Raw genomic sequence first — 18691 nt, 5'->3', positions numbered from 1 at the left:
ACATTACCTCAATACAATCATCAACTTATACTTGCATCATAATTCATTAAACAACCCAATACCGAATCACTGAAACCCTGTCATCAAGAACACAGAACCCAAACCAGAATCTAGAACTCTGCAACAACCACCAGAATCAGCAGCAACCTGAAATATCAACACTTATCATGCATACGCTACTTCACTGTACCAAAACCGCGTGTATACGCGCTTTCTCCAAAGGCAACCCGCGTGCAGATCTAGAAATGATTACTTCTGCCTTTGCTATCAGATCTGATCCTTGCCAAGCGTCCCGAACAGATAACCAGCAATACCAGATCCTCTCACTGCGTCAGACACCCACACCACATCTTTGCCTAGTGATCTTCTCCTTATATAGCCTTAGGCCTTGTTCAATACCAAGAGCCAAAACCATAGAAACACAATACCATCAACTTCAAAACTAGGGATCGACACGCCCGTCGAGACACAATGGTCCGAAACCATAGGCACAACTTCCAAGGACTAACCGCCATGGACCAAAGGTACTTTTCCACATACACGCGCTTTTTCTGAAGCCAACCTGCGTGTACACGCGACTTGGTCTTAACAAACCTGCGTGTATGAACTTCCTTGGCAAGCTGTACTAGGATCTGTCTTCTGATTAAGTTGCCATCTCCTGTACCAACTTCTGAGCATCTGTACCAACCTCTGAGTGAGTTGCCATCAAGGACAACACTTGAATCATAATGCCAACATTCAATTCGAGGTTTTATGTGTTATCTCAGAGTAGCACAAACAACCCTTGTGAGAGGAGATGAGTGCTATGACGAAAATTTCTTAAATGCAACAACAATATGTTGGACACTTACAAATGATAATGGTAAGAGGGGTAAACCAAATAGTTTTATCACTACCTCTATACTATTTTTCTCAACACAACCCCCCATATGTATCTGTGTTATGAAAATTACTCTCTAAGAGACGTGTAGCATTTCTTATACAATCTAGAAAAAGGATTTTATGTTTGAAGACAAATTTTTAGAGCAAGTATCAATCCCCCAGATAAGATGTTTCCCTTTGATGATTCATCTCCATCAACAGAACTAACTATTTTATGTTCTAAATCAGTCTCCATGGGAACAAGCATAGAAGAGCTAGTAGATTCTTGTAGCAGGGAAGAAAATTCATCACCAGATCCAAGTTTTACAATAGTATTTAAGATTTCAATCAATACATACACCCCTGGACCCCTCAAAGAAGAAGAATGTCACATAATCTCATGCAAGGAAGATGATAAGGACCCATTATTGTCATCTGACAAAATCCAATAAGTAGGTTTTTGATGTAAAACATTTCATAAAACATCTTAGAGTACCATGATCATTAATAGCTTGAAGACCAAGTTTATTAAGGCATCAATCATCCAAGCATTATGGTATACAAGCTACTGCATCTACAAAAGGGAGGAAACCAACCATGATGGCATCCAGAAAAACATTAGTCATACCAACAACATCTAGAACAAAATAGAAAGTTGGATCTTTGTGAATAATATCACTCATGATTGTAGCTACAACTGAAAAGACCCCACCACCAAAGTCCTCTAATATTCTGAATATAGTGCACAAGAAAAATGGAAAAGAACTCCCTTCAGATCCAATAGGTAAAAAAATTGTCTGGGTAACAAACATCATTCATACCCACTTGCTTTCTAGGCATAAGTTCTAGGGATCCATGAGTTTTAAAATGTAATACATATTCATCCTTAAATATTTTATCCAAAAATGAGTAATAAGCAGAAAATCTATGGTGTGGACTTGTTGACTTTGTGAAAATAAGACTCATTTGATTGCCTTCATATCTGAAAGTTGGTTGCACTCCAGCGAAAACATTGCCGAATTGTTTTCCATATAAAAGAAGGTTCTCCCATGAAAATTAAGGTTCCCTCGAGGCTTTCCATAGTTTTCTTCCAAAGCCTTAGCATAAGCTCTTAGTTGTTGGCACTCTCTCACACTCATTTTGTAAGCAATATTAATATTTGGGATGTCGAACTTAACTTCTTTGGCATGAATTTTCTTCAATCGGTGCCTCAGAAGTCTCTGGAAAACCTTCTACATTATATCCATCTCTCTTTAGTTCCTACAATACACTAAAAATTGACAAGAATACATTGAGGTAGTCTGTAGTTCCAACATTTCCTTTGTCACGTGGGAAATTAAATACATATATGGTTGTTTTATTTTCCTCCTGCAGACATGAAAGCAATAATATATTGCATTAGTGAATTCTTTCATTATACCCAACTTTAATTATCTCAATTAGGTTATAACATGAAAAATAAATTGAAATGGCATTTTGATGTGATCACCTTTGTTATTTTCTTTAGCTGAGACCACTTGATATCCCTTGTAAAAAGAATTTCAAAACAATTAGGAATCACATGGGATATGCCTACACATCAATATAAAGACATTAGAAACATTTTTTTATGACCACTTCAAAAGAACCCTGCAATGGCTCAAGAGAAACTTTGATCCTACATATGTGTATGGTACCATGAACCTTGTTTTGGTATTCTAACATCGATGTAATTATAACTTTACTTTCACAACAACATAAACAAATTTTAGATAGATTATATTGTTAACAAGTTATGTAATTTATGAACTTGCTGAAATAGTGTTCAGAAAAAACAATGAAACCTACCCATTCTTGCATCATAGTCTGAGAAAACAATGGACTCCAAATCACCATAAATCTCAGGAAGAGAAACCTGCGATGCAACCTAAATTGGATACAATCCCAAAGTATTGATAAGCCACTCCTCTATAGTCTAGAACACTAGTGGTAAGGCCATAATGTAGGGAACATCAAGCTTGGATAAAGCTTGTATAGCACGAGGATGATATGACTAGCAAGTCCACCCACAAGTGTAAACACAATCAAGGAAACCAAAAAATATACAAGATATTTCTTTGTTACTAGATCATATGAGAAATGCTCCATAGGGGTGGAAAAATCTTATCCACCTAAAAATATTGGCACAACCTTTGCACCTCTAGGCTCCATTTCCATCACAACAACTGCATAATGACTATTATCACCAATAATAATGTGGATTCTTTGTAAGGTGCTACCAATGGTTGGTGCATTTGGATTTTTAAGTTTCTCATTTGGATCATTTATAGTGTCATACAAACTCAAAAACTCTTTAACATCACCATACATGTAAGGATCTAGACAGTTCCATATTCATGTATCCAAATAGATGACTAGATCATGAAAATCCAATTATGTTTGTTTGAGAGCAGGCACATACAACCCAACAATCATCTACGGATCCACATAACCAAAACTGAAAACTCATGATATAGGCTCTAACATCCTCAGTCTTATTGCTTTGCAGATACTTGAGGGATTTGGGTAGGGTCCTAACAAGCTTAAACATTTGAAAGCCTAATGAATTATTATTTCTTTTAAACATTTGAAAGAAATGGATTTTGGATTGCCCAAATTAGACATACTAAAAGAACCCAATTTATTTAGTCTCATTACCTTTGGCATTGAAGGGAAAACCAAGAGATCATTCAGTCTTTTTCTTTATGTGCCCACTACAACCTTTACCTTTTGAGAAAGTTCCTCGACAAATATCATAGATATGATGAATATATTCGCATTAGAGAGATCTTTGTAGAACATGTTGTAGGTATTTTCATCTCTTATATCCTCTATAAGGTACCCAACTATCTCAAATACAACATCTTTTCTTTTTTGGTAAAGATTTGTGACTGTTGCACTTACAGAAGCCTTGTATAAAGCTTCAAGAACAACATAGACTATTTTCACACTAGGTCAACTCTAAATTCTTTCTTGAGTGACTCGTCTCACCTATGGCATACCTTGTGTGCATAAACCATTTCAAACAATTGTAGAGGTAGCCTAATATGAATTTTAACCCAAATGAAAACTATTAAGAATTTTGAAATGAAATGGGAAATATGAGAATTCAATTTCGAGATTATGTTAGTCTAAGAGTTGATTACGTACTTGTCGTGCTTTTCAGTAGATGTGTTGAAAAGGATAAACATTGTCTATACTTTAAAGGTATCTCAAAATTATGATGTTTTATGCTACCTCAATATTCGCCAACTTTGTTCCAACGAACAAATCGATGAATTCAATTCCATTTTTTATGTGATCACTCAGAGTAGTACAAACAACCCTTGTGAGAGGAGATGAGTACTACGGTAAAAAAGTATTAAACGCAACAACAATATGTTGGCCACTTACAAATGATAATGGTATAAGGAGATCTTTATACCCTTTTTCTCAGCAAAACTCCTCATATGTATCTATTTTATGCAAATTATTTTCTAAAAGAAGTGTAAAGTTGCTTATACAATCTAGAAAAAGGTTTCTATGATTGAAGACAAAATTTCAGCAAAAGTATCAACCCCCCCATCTCATATGTTACCCTCAATAATTCATCTCCATCCACTATCCTAACTATTTTTTGTTCTAAATCAGTTTCCATGGGAACATGCACAGAATATTTGGTAGAGTCTTGCAGCAGGGAAGACACTTCATCACCAGATCTAAGTTTTCCAATAGTATTTAATATTTCAATTAATACATCCACCCTAGGACCCCACAAACAAGAATAATATTGCATAAGCTCATCCAAGTCAGATGATAAGGAACCATGAGTGTGACCTACCAAAGCCAGTAAGTATGTTTTTTATGTAAAAAAATTCACGAAACATCTTAGATCACCATGATCATTAATAGATTGAAGACCAAGTTTATTAAGGCACAAAGCATTCAAGTATTGTGGTAAGCTATTGCATCTGCATAAGGGAGGACACCAACAATGATGACATCCAAAAAATAATTAGGCAGACAAAGAACATCTAGAATAAAATAGCAAGTTGGATCTTTGTTTATAATATCACTCATGACTATAGTTGTAAGTGAAAAGACCCCACCACCAAAGTCCTTTGATCTTCTAAATATAGTGCACAAGAAAAATGGAAAATAAATCTCTTTAGATCTATATAGGTAGAAAAAATTGTCTGGGTAACAGACATCACTCATATCCACTTGCTTTTGAGCCATAAATTGCAGGGATCCATGATTTTTAAAATGAAAGACTTCATTAGCCTTAAGTATTTTATCCCAAAATGAGTCATAATATTTAAGGCTAATGACATTCCCAATCCATATAAAGTTATATAACAATATATTGTGCATAAATTCATAAGATCATCTCATATTATATGATAATACCACATTTGACACTTTATATTTATCTACAAAGCATGATTGAACCTCCAAAATGTGTTTAACCATTGATACTTCCACAAAGGATCTACATTTTCACACTGAGTTGGATCACAGGTCTAGCCTCTGGACTCTCAAGTCTTGAAAATTGAGATGAATTTTAACAAGTTCAGCCAAGTCTAAAGCTGAGTATGAACCAAGTAACTTGGCTGAGCTAAGACTTGGGAAGACCCATGGGGACTTATGGGTCTCCCATGAGTCAAACCTCTATAGATTTGTTTGTACTCAATGTAATATCAAAGAAATTGTCAAGGATAAAAGTTGAAACCTGTTAAAATGATGCAATAGGAAGAAATAATGGAGGTACAATTTCTTGGAAATACTAGAGAATTCTTTCAATTGGATTGGAGACAAATCATTCTCTTATAGAGGTTACAAATATTCTAAGGCGTGTTAGCTTCAAGCTATTAATCATTAAATAGAAAAGTGATGCACAATGCAAATGAATTATTGCAAGATCTGACAGGAAACAAAATAAAATAAAATAATATTATTGTCCACAAATGAGATAAATAAGTCAATTGAAATGAAGAATAGAAATGAAAAACAAAATGGAATACCAAGAGAACCTAAAAAAAGAAGAAACCAAAATATAAACACAGATTAGAGGATGGTAAACAATGAAAAAAGATGGGTGAAACAGAAGAGTAAAACCCTAGATAATGTGGTCTGTATATTATAGAAGTAAACCTACTACAACAAGAGAAAGCCATTGTGTCATAAGTAAAATGACAGGGGAGAGAAACACCCATGTCAAAAAGGGAACCTCCATTTCTATTGACAACCATGAACTCGCCAATTTTGGGCCAGATAATGTCCCTAGAGAGTGGTCAGCACTAAGAATGTCAATGAAGGGTAACACCCTTGTGAGCACGAATGCCAAAACAAGAAATGTCATCTTTGTTAACCACCATGACTATGTTGATGATGAGCCCATGGATTTCCTTTTAAGAGTAAACAAAACTAAAAGGACCCAATTCTACTATCCTTTGAGGCAGAAGTTGGGAATTCCTTGTTGTTGTCATAATATCCAAGGCCAACTAATCTCAGAGGAGGAGAGAAACCTAGTCATGTCAATTTTTCCATAATATATATGTTGAGACCTCACTCAGCTAGTTGTTGGTTTTCTCTAGGTACATCCCAAGGTTTAAGAAAATTATCTAAGGAACACTATCTTCATATGTTCCCCATACTATGATATTTGGTGAATGTTTCATTGCTTCTTCCAAGGCTCTGCTTTTTCCCCAACTTTTCTCCACTGCCTTAATCAAAAAATTCCCACCCTCGTATATTTGAGAGTCAATGATCCATTGGTGAGGGACTTTGTGGGGCACTTCTAGGCCAAGTTTTATTAGGTTAATTACTTCTTTATTTTAGACTATCTCTATTGGTTGATACGATACACATCCCTCACCCATGAGTAGGATGGTGGTATATCTATGAGACAACATGAACAAACTTACTCTTACATGGCCAGAAGACATGTGAGTTTTACAAAACCTCAAACCATTTCTGGTCACTACATCATATGACCACTTGAGTCATCTTAAGGAACAAATCACCATCATGAGTTTCTTCACCTCAACCTAATGTTAGGAGAGAAAAGTATTCTCTCTCTTCTCCCTTCTCTTCTTGCTCGACAACTCCTCCCATGACCCTCAACCACAAGTACTATCCAAATGGAATCATTAAGCTTTACATCAAGCCCTTCACAATGATTGATGAAGACAAGCCTCTTTTCACTCCTCTTCCTCTACTTTTGTTTCCACTAATGATGTATACATGGAGTTAGACCTTGCACCTCATAGAGTTTGACTAGCTCTGATGGTTTGTTAACATTTTAGCTGTCGGAGTGTTCTAGAGTCTAGCTTAAATAAGTAAAAAGAATTCACAAACATTCACTAATCAAATAGAAATCACCTGATGCTAATTCCCTAGATTTCTCAACAATATTGTATAATACTAATAAATACCCTATTGTTCCTATCAATAAACATTCAAAGTACTAATATTGTAATGTATAAGCCTTAGGGTTGTCTAGCCATAGTGACAATCACTGAAATTTTCCAATGATTTATGTAGATTGGTTGGATAAGACTGAAACAAATCCTCCCACTTAAATTTACGTTTCCTAATTTCAAAAATAAATCATAAACTCAAAACAACATTTTGTTCTACTCATAACTAAGACTTCACATTTAAAACAAAATAGTGATCACTATTCAACCCATATGTGTAGAAGGGTGATCTATACTTGAAAGGGATCATGTCACTTCAAGGATCTTTGATGACATCAAATCATTGTAGATAATATATCGTATAGTGTTAATTCCTACCAATAAAATTGGAAGGGATGATCCAAGATTCTAATGCACAAACCCTAGCGTGTCTACCAATAGTTAACATCGATGAAATTTTCCATATACTGGTTGGATATCTAGTTAGAAAGAATTTTGTTATAGACCAAGTGGAACTGAAACACATCTTCCGACTTAAATTTACATTTCCTAGTTTCAAAACTTCATCGCAAAAGTCCATGCAACATTATGTTTTATTCTTAACTAAGCCTTGATGTTTAAACCAAAGAAGAGAGAGAGAAAATAGGACTTCAGAGAGACCTTACAATATCCTTAGTTTAGAGAGACCTTTACAATATCCTTCTTCAAGGCCAGGATGTGGCTGCAATGATTCATAATCTACATTAAATACATTTGCACATCACTTAGTTCAAAATACATTGAAATAATTTAACTTTAAAAAAGATAAAAGTTGCATGCAAACATCTAGAAAGCTATCAAGGATCAAATTATTTAAATATGTAATAACCAAAATAATAACAATTACCCTTGCATGCCATTATAATGGAACTATGAAAGAATAATTTTTCACTAAATCGGGTTGACTTTTAAAGGAGAATATTTGTTGATTTGTAGATAATTATCAAGTACCCCATCAATTTAGACTTCTTATGTTCCTTTACTAATTTGAAAACTCAGATATATTTCATTATAGAATCTCAATATATTTCTACACAATTAAGTCAATAGCCTAGTGACCAAGACAATAGAAATAGGGAGGAGGCTAACTTGATGAAACTTGTAAATGGCCAACAACACCTCAAGAAATAATTGGACCAAGAATATACAAGATCTTCATGCACTAAAATAATCCCTCAAGACTATATAGTAAAAGAGAATCAACAAAAATAAAAGTTTACAAAGGTATATGAATACCATCTACCATTTTCTTCATAGTCAAAGAATTCTTGCAAGCATGCAACTGACAAGCGGCTATTTTGTCCAGTGTATTCAATGTAAACATACACTTTTCATCCCCTTCTCCTTTTAGTGGAAAGCCAAATGCCATGGTGAAGAAGTCTTCCTCCTATGAAAATAGAAGAAAAAAGATACCATCCATAAGAATTTCCTTTGTTATAGATAATATGTATTTATTTTTAATGAAAACATTAGTCGCAAAACCGATATATTTTGAAATTAACTACAAAGAATATGTTTTAACATCCACATAAACTATGCTCCTTGGAGAGGACTTAAGAGTGTAAACAAATTCAATGCAACTGTTCCAGACATTTTAAAGGCTATTGTATTATCTAATTTCATAAACGTAAAGCACCTCTTTAATAATTTTTTGAAAAAGGATCTAAATTACATATTAGATGAAATTTAACATGAAACATTTCTCACTTATAAAGATATAAGTCAAAAAACCTGTTCTCTAGGCACAAAGAACTTACAGATGGTAACCAATGACAGCATTTCATTTACCATTTAAAAATATGAATAGGACCTAAACTTATCCACATTATAAGCCAACAGTTGTAATCTACAGTAAATAATGTCAACTAAGCAATCCTGTCCTAAAAAATGAAAATGATAGCACTTCTAATTTCCAAGGAGTAAAGGCCTAAGGGCCATATCTAGACAATATTAAACTAAACTAACTAAACTTGCAATACTTGGCACTCTGTCATGTGTCACCAAGCATATGAAAAACTCAGAATAAAATAAATAGTTCATTATAAAGTAAACAATATGGTCAATAACTATCCTCATCTTCTATATTAATTACAAGTATGAATATGAATTGTATGAGACATAAATTTACCGTAAATTATATGGATTTTTGGTGTTGGACATGAGTTATTTCCAAAGGAAAACCATAGTTTATGTTTCCAAGTTGCATTGCCAGAAGGTACCGACTATTGGGCAGAGTTAATTGCATTTTGGATACTGAAAAAATTAGCAATTGATAAAGGTACTGCCCAAATCCATATGTTGGGAGATTCAGAGCTAGTCATTGACTGGGTAAATGATAAAAAGTTAACAAAATGCATATTTTTACCCTATAAACACTAATAGAAAGAATGAAAGAGATGAATGAAAATTTATGTAAGTCTTCTTTTCATCACATAGGGAATCGAATGTCAAGGAAAATGAGCTTTCTAAACAAACCCTGAATCTAGACACCCTCTATTTAACACTAGTTTTAATATTTACTCTTATTCACCTATTAATTGTTTAGTTACGAAATTTCATAAATTATCTTCTTTTGTCTTATCTATATTGAGTGTGAGGAACAATCAAGGTGACATAGTGGAAAAAACATTTCAACGGGCATTGTCTCACTGATTTACTACAAATTGTGCATGTGGCACTAGTATCAATGGGGTGCTTGATTCCCCCAATAGCTAATAAAAGCTGAAAGGAGGCAATGATGAACTTATTGGACATCAGAATGCAAGGATCATCATATAAAACTAATAGCCTCCCAAATATACAAAATTTTGTATCTCTACTTTGGGTAATGAAAGAAAGTAGGAAGGGACCCTCTAGTATCTCCCCATAAGAACTACAAATTCTCCCAATTTTCATAACAATGAGGACACCTGAAAGTAAAGTGCTCCTCATATTCACCTATTGGTGGGAGAAAATTTGTCAAATCTCGGTGCAATCATGGATGACACTCACCATCGTAAACCAATTGGGCACCACATATTCCTTTTGCATTTTATAAAACAATCATCTTTGACTCCCTCTTCCATAAGCTGGGCCAAACCCTTCAAACCCTCCTGCACCAAAGCTTCATGAAGTCTTAGGGATAGATCTTCCAATCCATCGCTCTACTGCAAAATCTCCACCAAATTGTTTATGTCATGTCTACCAGACTCCACTTCTAAACTCATAGAAAAACCATGAAACAAAACCCCAAAAACCCTAGCAAATTCAATCAAATTTTAGTTCAGAAACAAAATATTGGGAGAAAATGGCTCAAAGCCCCATGTAGAATTTTCATGGCATATATTTACATTAACATGTAAAATGTCCAAATTTTGGGCCATATAATGTCTCTAGAGAGTGGTCAGGACTAATAATGTCGAGGAAGGGTAACACCCTTGTCAACTCCAATGACAGAACAAGATATGCCATCTGTATTAACCACCATGACTGTGTTAATGATGAGCCCACGAATTTCCTCTTAAGAGTAAAAAAAACTCAAAGGACCCAAGTCTACTATCCTTTGAGTAAGGAGTTGGGAATTCCTTGTTGTTTTCCTAACATCCAAGGTAGACTAATCTCAGAGGAGGAGAGAAACCTATTGATGTTAATTTATCCACAATATCTATATTGAGACCTCACTCAGCTAGTTCTTGGTTTGCTCTAGGCACATCCCAATATTCAAGACAATTATCCAAGTAAAACTATCTTCATATGGCCCCCATACACTAATATCTAGTGAATGTTTCACTACTTCTTCCAAGACTCTACTTGGTCCCCGACGTTTCTCCACTAGCTTAACAAAGAAAATCCTACCCTCATATGTTTGAGAGTCAATGATCAATTGGTGAGAGATTCTATGGGTCACTTCTACGCCAAGTTTGATTTGGTTCATTACTTCTTTCTTTCAGGCTATCTCTATTGGTTGATATGCTACACACCCCCCACCCATGAGTTGGATGGTGGTATATCTATTAGACAACATGAACAAATTTCCTTTTACATGGTTAGAATAAATGTGACTTTGACAAAACCTCAAACCATTTCTGGTCACTACATCATATGACCACCTAAGTCATCTCAAGCAACAGATCACCATCATGAGTTTCTTCAACTCAAGCTAATGTTAGGAGAGAAAATTCCTTTCATTCTTCTCCCTTCTCTTCTTGCTCCACAACTCCTCTCATGACCCTCAACCACAAGTACTATCCAAATGGCATCATTAAGCTTCACTTCAATCCCCTCACAATGATTGATGAAGACAAGGAGGCCTCTTTTCGCTCCTATTCATCTACTTTTGTTTCCACTAATGATGTTGAAATGGAGCTAGGGAATTGCACCGCATAATGTTTGACTAGCTCTAGTGGTTTATTAATATTTTAGTTGTAGGAGTGTTCTAGAGTCTAACTTAAAGAAGTAAAAAAAATTCACAAATAATCACTAATCAAAGAGAAAGAACCTAATGCTAATTCCCTAGATTTGTCAATAATATTTTCCTACAATAATTAACTCCCTGTTGTTCCTACCAATAAACTTGCAAAGTACTAATATTCTAATATATAAGCCTTATGGTTGTATAGCCACAATGACAATCACTGAAATTTTCCAATGATTTCCGTAGATCAGGTGGATAAAAGTAAAACACATCCTCCCACTAAAATCTACCATTCCTAATTTCAAAAATGCATCACAAAAGTCACAAAGCATTATGTTCTACTCGTAATTAAGCCTTCACATTTAAAACAAAAATTTGATCACTATTGAAGCTATATGTGTAGAAGGGTGATCTAAACTTGAAAGGGATCGTGTCATTTCAAGGATCTTTGATGACATCAAATCATTATAGATAATATAACGTACAATGTTAATTCCTACCAATAAAATTGCAAGGGACGATCTATGATTCTAATGCATAAACCCTAGGGTGTCTACCAATAGTTACCATCAAAGAAATTTTCCATATACTGGTTGGTGATCTAGTTAGAAAAATATTATTATAGACCAAGTGGAACTAGAACACATCTTCCCACTTATATTTTCATTTCCTAGTTTGACAAATGCATCACAAAGGTCCATGTAACATTATGTTTTATTCTTAACTAAGCCTTGATGTTTAAACAAAAAGAGAGAGAGAGAAACTAAGACTTCAGAGAGACCTTACAGTATCCTTAGTTAAGAGAGACCTTTAAAATATCCTTCTTCAAGGTCAAGATATGGTTGTAGTGATTCATCATCTGCATTAAATACATTTTCACATCACTTAGTTGAAAATACAATGAAATAATTTAACTTTAAAAAGGTCTAAGTTGTACAAAAAATTCCAGAAAGATATCAGGGATCAAATTATTAAAATATGTAATAACCCAAATAACAACAATTACCCTTGTATGTCATTATAATGGAGCTATGAAAACCTAATTTTTCACTAAACTAGTTTAACTTTTAAAGAAGAATAATTGTTGATTTGTAGATATTTATGAAGTACCCCATCAATTTATGCTTCATATGTTCCTTTACTGATTTTAAAATTGAGATAACTTTCATTATAGAACCTAAAGAGATTTATGCACAATTGAGTCAGCAACCTAGTGAACAAGACAATAGAAATAGGGAGGAGGCTCACTTGATGAAACATGTAAATGACCAACGACACCTCAAGAAATAATTGGACCAAGAATATGCAAGACCTTGATGCACTGAAATAATCCCTCAATACTATATAGTAAAAGAGACTAAAAAAAAAAGTTTACAAAGGTATATGAATACCATCTGCAATTTTCTTCCTAGTCATTGAATTCTTGCAAGCACGCAACTGATGAGCTATTGTTTCGTCCACTACATTGAGTGTAGATACACAATTGTCATCTCCTTATGCTTTTAGTGGCAAGTGAAGCACCATATTAAAGAAGTCTTCCTCCTATGAAAACATAAGAAAAATGATAGCATCCATAAGAATTTCCTTTGTTATAGATAATATATATGTGTTTTTAATGAAAACATTAGTTGAAAAACCAATATATTTTGAGATTAACTATGAAGGAATATTTTCTGACATCCGCATAAACTATTCTCCTTAGAGAGGCCTTAAGAGTGTAAGCAAATTCAATTCAATTGTTCCATACCTTTTAAAGGCAATTGTTCCATACATTTTAAAGGCTCTTGTATTACCTAATTTCATAAACAAAAAACACCTCTTTAATCATTTTTTGAAGAAAGGATCTAAATTAGATATTAGAGGAAATTTAACATGAAACCTTTCTCACTTATAAAGTTATAATTCAAAAAAATTGTTCTCCAGGTACCAAAAACTTTCAAATGGAAACCAATGACACCATTTCATTTACCTTTCAAAAAGATGAACATGACCTAAAATTATACACATCATAAGTCAACAACTATAATATATATTAAAGAATGTCAACTAAACAAAACTATCCTCAAAAATGAAAATGATAAAACTTCAAATTTCCAAGGAATAAAGCCTCAGTGGCCATATCTAGACAATATGAAACTAAAATAACTAAACTCACAATACTTGGCACTCTAACATGCATCACCAAGCATGAGAAAAACCTAGAATAAATGAAATAGTTCATTATAAAGAAAACGCCTCTATTGCCAAGAACTATCCTCATCTACTATATTAATTGGAAATATTAATATGAAATGTGTGAGACATAAATTTTCCTTAAATTATAGGGATTTGTGGTGTTGTATGTGTGTTATTTCTGAAAGAAAACCATAGTTTAAGTTTCAAATATGCATTAGCGGAAGGTACCAACTACTGGACAGAGTTAAGTTCATTTTGGATACTAAAAACTTAGCAATTGAGAAAGTTACTGCTGAAATATAGAAACTGGGATATTCATAGCTAGTCATCGACTAGATAAATGATAAAAATTTAAAACAATATGCGAATTTTCACCCTATCAACACTAGTAGAAAGAATTAGAGAGTTGAATGAGAAATTCTCTAATTAAAGATTTGAATGAAAAACTTTCTGAGTTTTATTTTCATCACATAGGGAATTGAATGTCGAGGAAAATGAGCTTTCTAAACAAGCCCTGAATCTAGACACCCACTATTTAACACTAGTTGTAGACTTTACTCTTATTAACCCATTAATTCGTTAGTTATGAACGATTATAAATTACCTTCTCTTATCTTATCTGTATTGAGTGTAAGGAACAATCAAGGTGACATAGTGGAAAAAACATGTCAACAGGCATTGTCTCAATGATTTACTACAAATCTTTCATGTGGCACCAGTAGCAATGGGGTGCTTGACACCCCCAGTGGTTCATAGAGGTTGAAAGAAGACATTTATCAACATATTGGACATCAGACTACAAGTCTCATCATCTAAAACTAATCACCTCCCAAATATACAACATTGGGTATCTCTAGTTTGGGTAGTGAAAGAAAGTAGGAAGGGGCCCTCTAGTAGCTCCCAATAAGAACTATAAATTCTCCCAATTTTCATAATAATCAGGACACCTAAAAGTAAAGTGTTCCTCATATTCATGTCTTGGAGGGAGAAAAGCTTAAAAATATGTGCACAAGCTTGGATGACACTCACCATCGTAAATGAATCAGGCACTACATCTTCCTTTCGTATTTCATCAAACAATCATATTTGATGCCCTCTCCCAGAAGTTGGGCTAAGCCATTGAATCCCTCTTGCACCAGAATTTGTAAGGACAGATCTGCCAATCCATCGTTCTGTTACAAAATCTCCACCAAATTGTGCACGTCATGACTACAAGACTACTACTAAATTCACTGGAAACCATGAAACAAAACACGTAGAACCCCAACAAATTCAATTACATTTTAGTTCAGAAACCAAAGACTAAGAGAAAATGGCTCAAAGCCCCGTACGCTTGTGAACTCGCATAGAATTTTCATGGCATATATTTACATTAACGTGTAAAATTTCCCCCTCTCTCTTTGGTTTCTTTCCCACTCGGTGTTGGTTTCCATTAATTGAATTGTATGGGGTGAGAACAATAGATATTTGAAAGTTTTGTATGGCAAGAAACTTCTCCCTCCTTTTTTTAAGTTTTCCTTTGATTTTCCCTCCAACACTTTGATTTTTGTTAAGTTTTTGTTTGATTTTTCCCTCCACCACTTTGATTTGTGTTAAGATATTGAAGAGTTATTGAATTAGGATTTTGTGATCCATATAAAGATTTTGCGAGAAGTTTTCAGCGATAATCATCATTAAAGAGTTTTTTTTTTTTTTTTTAAACACGTATGAAGGTGTGAATTTGAAGAGAATTTTTTTATTTTTCTTGGAAAATAAGAAAAATAATATTCTTATGGAAAAACAGATTAATTCATCTTTTAAGCTATTTTTAAGATTTATAATGCTCATATGTTTTCTAAAATATTTTCACCTTTCTTTTTAAGTGGATAATATAATTTACATAATTCCTTTATGATTACATTTTTAAACATTCATTTTATTGAAGATATTTTTAACCATGCACTTTTATATCAAAACATAATAACATGTGACAATAAATTTATAGTTAATTTTTTATGAACTTGGTTATAATTATTTTTAACATGTATCACAAATGTGGAAAAGTATCTCTTTAGTATTTGCGCATGGAACATTAAGCTTATCTAAACAATTTCTTATCAGCATTGACAGGTATTTGACTAGTTTTACACTGTCAAATGCCTAGATCAAATGTCTTGAGAAAGATGTGTCGGTCCACACTATCAAGTTTATTGTGGATGTCATCCATAAATGTGGGGAAAAAACCCCTTTGTCTCTAAATTTTAACATTGCATATCGATTCAGAGACCCCCTTTATCTCTGAATCCATCTGCACTGTCAAAATTTAGTGAAATGTAACACTTCAATGTCAAAATGCAATGTTCCATTTCTAGAGTGCACAATTAAAAATGACTAGCATAAATGACTAAATCATATACTTCTTGTACTTGTTATTTGGTCATATTTTTATTCTTGGACTATAGTATTCATTTACGTTAATCATTTTTAATTTTGTCACTTATTATCTAGTCATATATTTCAGTCCTTGACTAAATTAGTCATTTAATTTAGCCGTGTTTAGTTGGGTCACTTACTATCTAGTCGTTTATTTTATCCCTAGAATAAATTAGTCATTTAAGTTAATCCTTTTTAGTTGAGTCACTTAAAATTGTTTAATTTTAGTAGTAATTCACTTGAAATAGTTGTGGTGACTAGCAATTTTAGTCGTGTAGTCATTAATCTCTCATTTTGTACTTGTGATTGTTGAATGATAAATAAGGTTTACACTGTGAAAATTATAAATATTCACTGTAACAGAACACATGTTTTCATCATGATGAATACCTTTCCTATACCTTAAGCTGGAATCAGTAGAGTAACATGCAAACATAGCTGTTCATCGCATTAACTTCGAGGGATGGAGAAAATTATTGCTTCTTAATGTATTATGGCACCTAGGGCATTACGTAGGGCCAGGTGCCAAAAGTTGATTTCGTTGGAAAAAAATCTTGATTAGGGAGGTTCTTCGACAAGTCAGAGTGTAATGAAGAAATCCCTGAATGTAGAAAAAGAAAATTTTATATCACGAAATGCTGCCCAATGGCGTATTATTAAGAAGGTAGGAAATCAACCTACCACATCTTTTGTAATATAAGGAAAACTTCTAGCCATAAGAAACATTGCCATAAAACTAAATTTAGGTGATTTTTTCCACATGATATGAGTAGGGGGATAAACTGCGCTTAACTCATTCTAGAAGATACAAAAATAAATTATGCACAACCTAAAGAAAACTGTGTAAGAGGACTATCATTCTGGGGAGGTAAAGGTTAACTATGATGTGAGTAAAATTAGAAATAATAGATAAACATGGTTTACAGAATAAATATGGGAAAAATCCAAATCCATGACCGGTATAGGGTTGTATCAGTGCATTTATAGGAGGCTATATTCATTCTCTAGTAAAAAAGACACAATGTAAATTGGCACAACAATAAAGCTAAAGTGTGACTTATAAAATCATTTCACCTTCCATGTGAAGGAGAAACTAGAAAACCATTATTTTTTTATTATACGAGATAGGAAACATAATCAACATCCATTAATTTTCATCAGAGATAATTAAGGCATCGTAATAACTGGGAATGACAGAGTTAATATAAATCCAAGAAACCTCGTGATCAGCTACAACCTCACTTAAGTTCACCAACCAAACTATATTCTCAGAAAAATCCTTAATTAAGGCTATAAAAAAAGAAAGACTGATATACATTTGAAAATAAAAATTTGGAAGTCATATTATAATTGTGGAAAATAGGTACTGCGCCACACCAGTAATAAGTTACAAATTCTAAGTCATCATTTTAAGGTGGGTATGACCCCCTTTCATAAATTACATATACAATGAAATAAATAGAGTCATCAGTTGGACGAACATGATTTTAACTAATTCCAGTAGACCACCCCAAAATTGAACATCCAACATGACTACCCATAGTCATTCCTTCGTGAATGTGAAAGATGTGAACAACCGTACTGGAATAGCGTCATGTCTAGTTAGAAGGGTGAAGCTAGAATTTAACACACAATGGTGGAACTACACAACTAGAGCTTAGATGATATACCTATGAAATCAAAACAAAAAACATCAAAATATGAAAATTGGGAAGAATGTGATTCAATGGAACTAACAAGCAAGGGATAAGTATATTTACAATAATAATCAAACCTTATTTAATTACCTCTATTGAAAAAAATTCTATGCATACCTAGAGATACCTGCAAAAGGGACAAAATGACTCACGACCAGTCCAAAACCCCATCTACACTTAACACAGAAAATGAAATTAAACCCTAGTAAGAAATCGTAACAAAATATACACTACTGAACCTGTGGGGGTAAACTATTAGAGTGAATGAATGAAATGAGACAGGAAACCCCTTTTCCCATAGACACGTTGTGCGTAACACTCACAATGACTAAAATGGAATAAATTGAATAGACATAATTCATAGCATAGGGTTCCATAATCACCTAGTGTTATTGTCCACTAGGCCGCCTTAACCTCTGATGTAGATTCCAACTCCAATGCGCTCAATGAAATGTCTGTTAACAAGCGTAAGGAGGAATAAATCATCCTAAAAATGATCATTGGGTATTCACAGTGACCTGTAGAAATAAAAACAAAAGAAGAGTGAAGAAATTACCTGAATGCATTCAAAATCCTCAAGGGTAAAACGGAAGCAATGTAACCAAAAACTTCCCATTATGGGTGTGCCCAACTCCTATAAGTATATAAACTAGGTCATTTGGCAATAAGGAATCATAATTGATACAACTAACTAG

The 18691-nt window shown here is 33.7% G+C and overlaps 1 pseudogene; it reads right to left on the bottom strand.

Moving 5' to 3' along the window:
* Positions 1-1632: 1632 nt before the first annotated feature.
* The window catches only part of LOC149145229 (magnesium-chelatase subunit ChlH, chloroplastic-like), a 35001-nt pseudogene continuing 17942 nt past the window's right edge, over positions 1633-18691 (bottom strand).

The sequence above is a fragment of the Pinus tabuliformis genome, chromosome X (assembly GCF_031772625.1).
Source record: "Pinus tabuliformis cultivar Carrire ecotype Pingquan chromosome X, CPIR1, whole genome shotgun sequence".
NCBI classification, from domain to species: domain Eukaryota; kingdom Viridiplantae; phylum Streptophyta; class Pinopsida; order Pinales; family Pinaceae; genus Pinus; species Pinus tabuliformis.
Note: the sequence above shows the minus strand (reverse complement) of the source record. Positions and strands in the feature narration are given on the sequence as shown.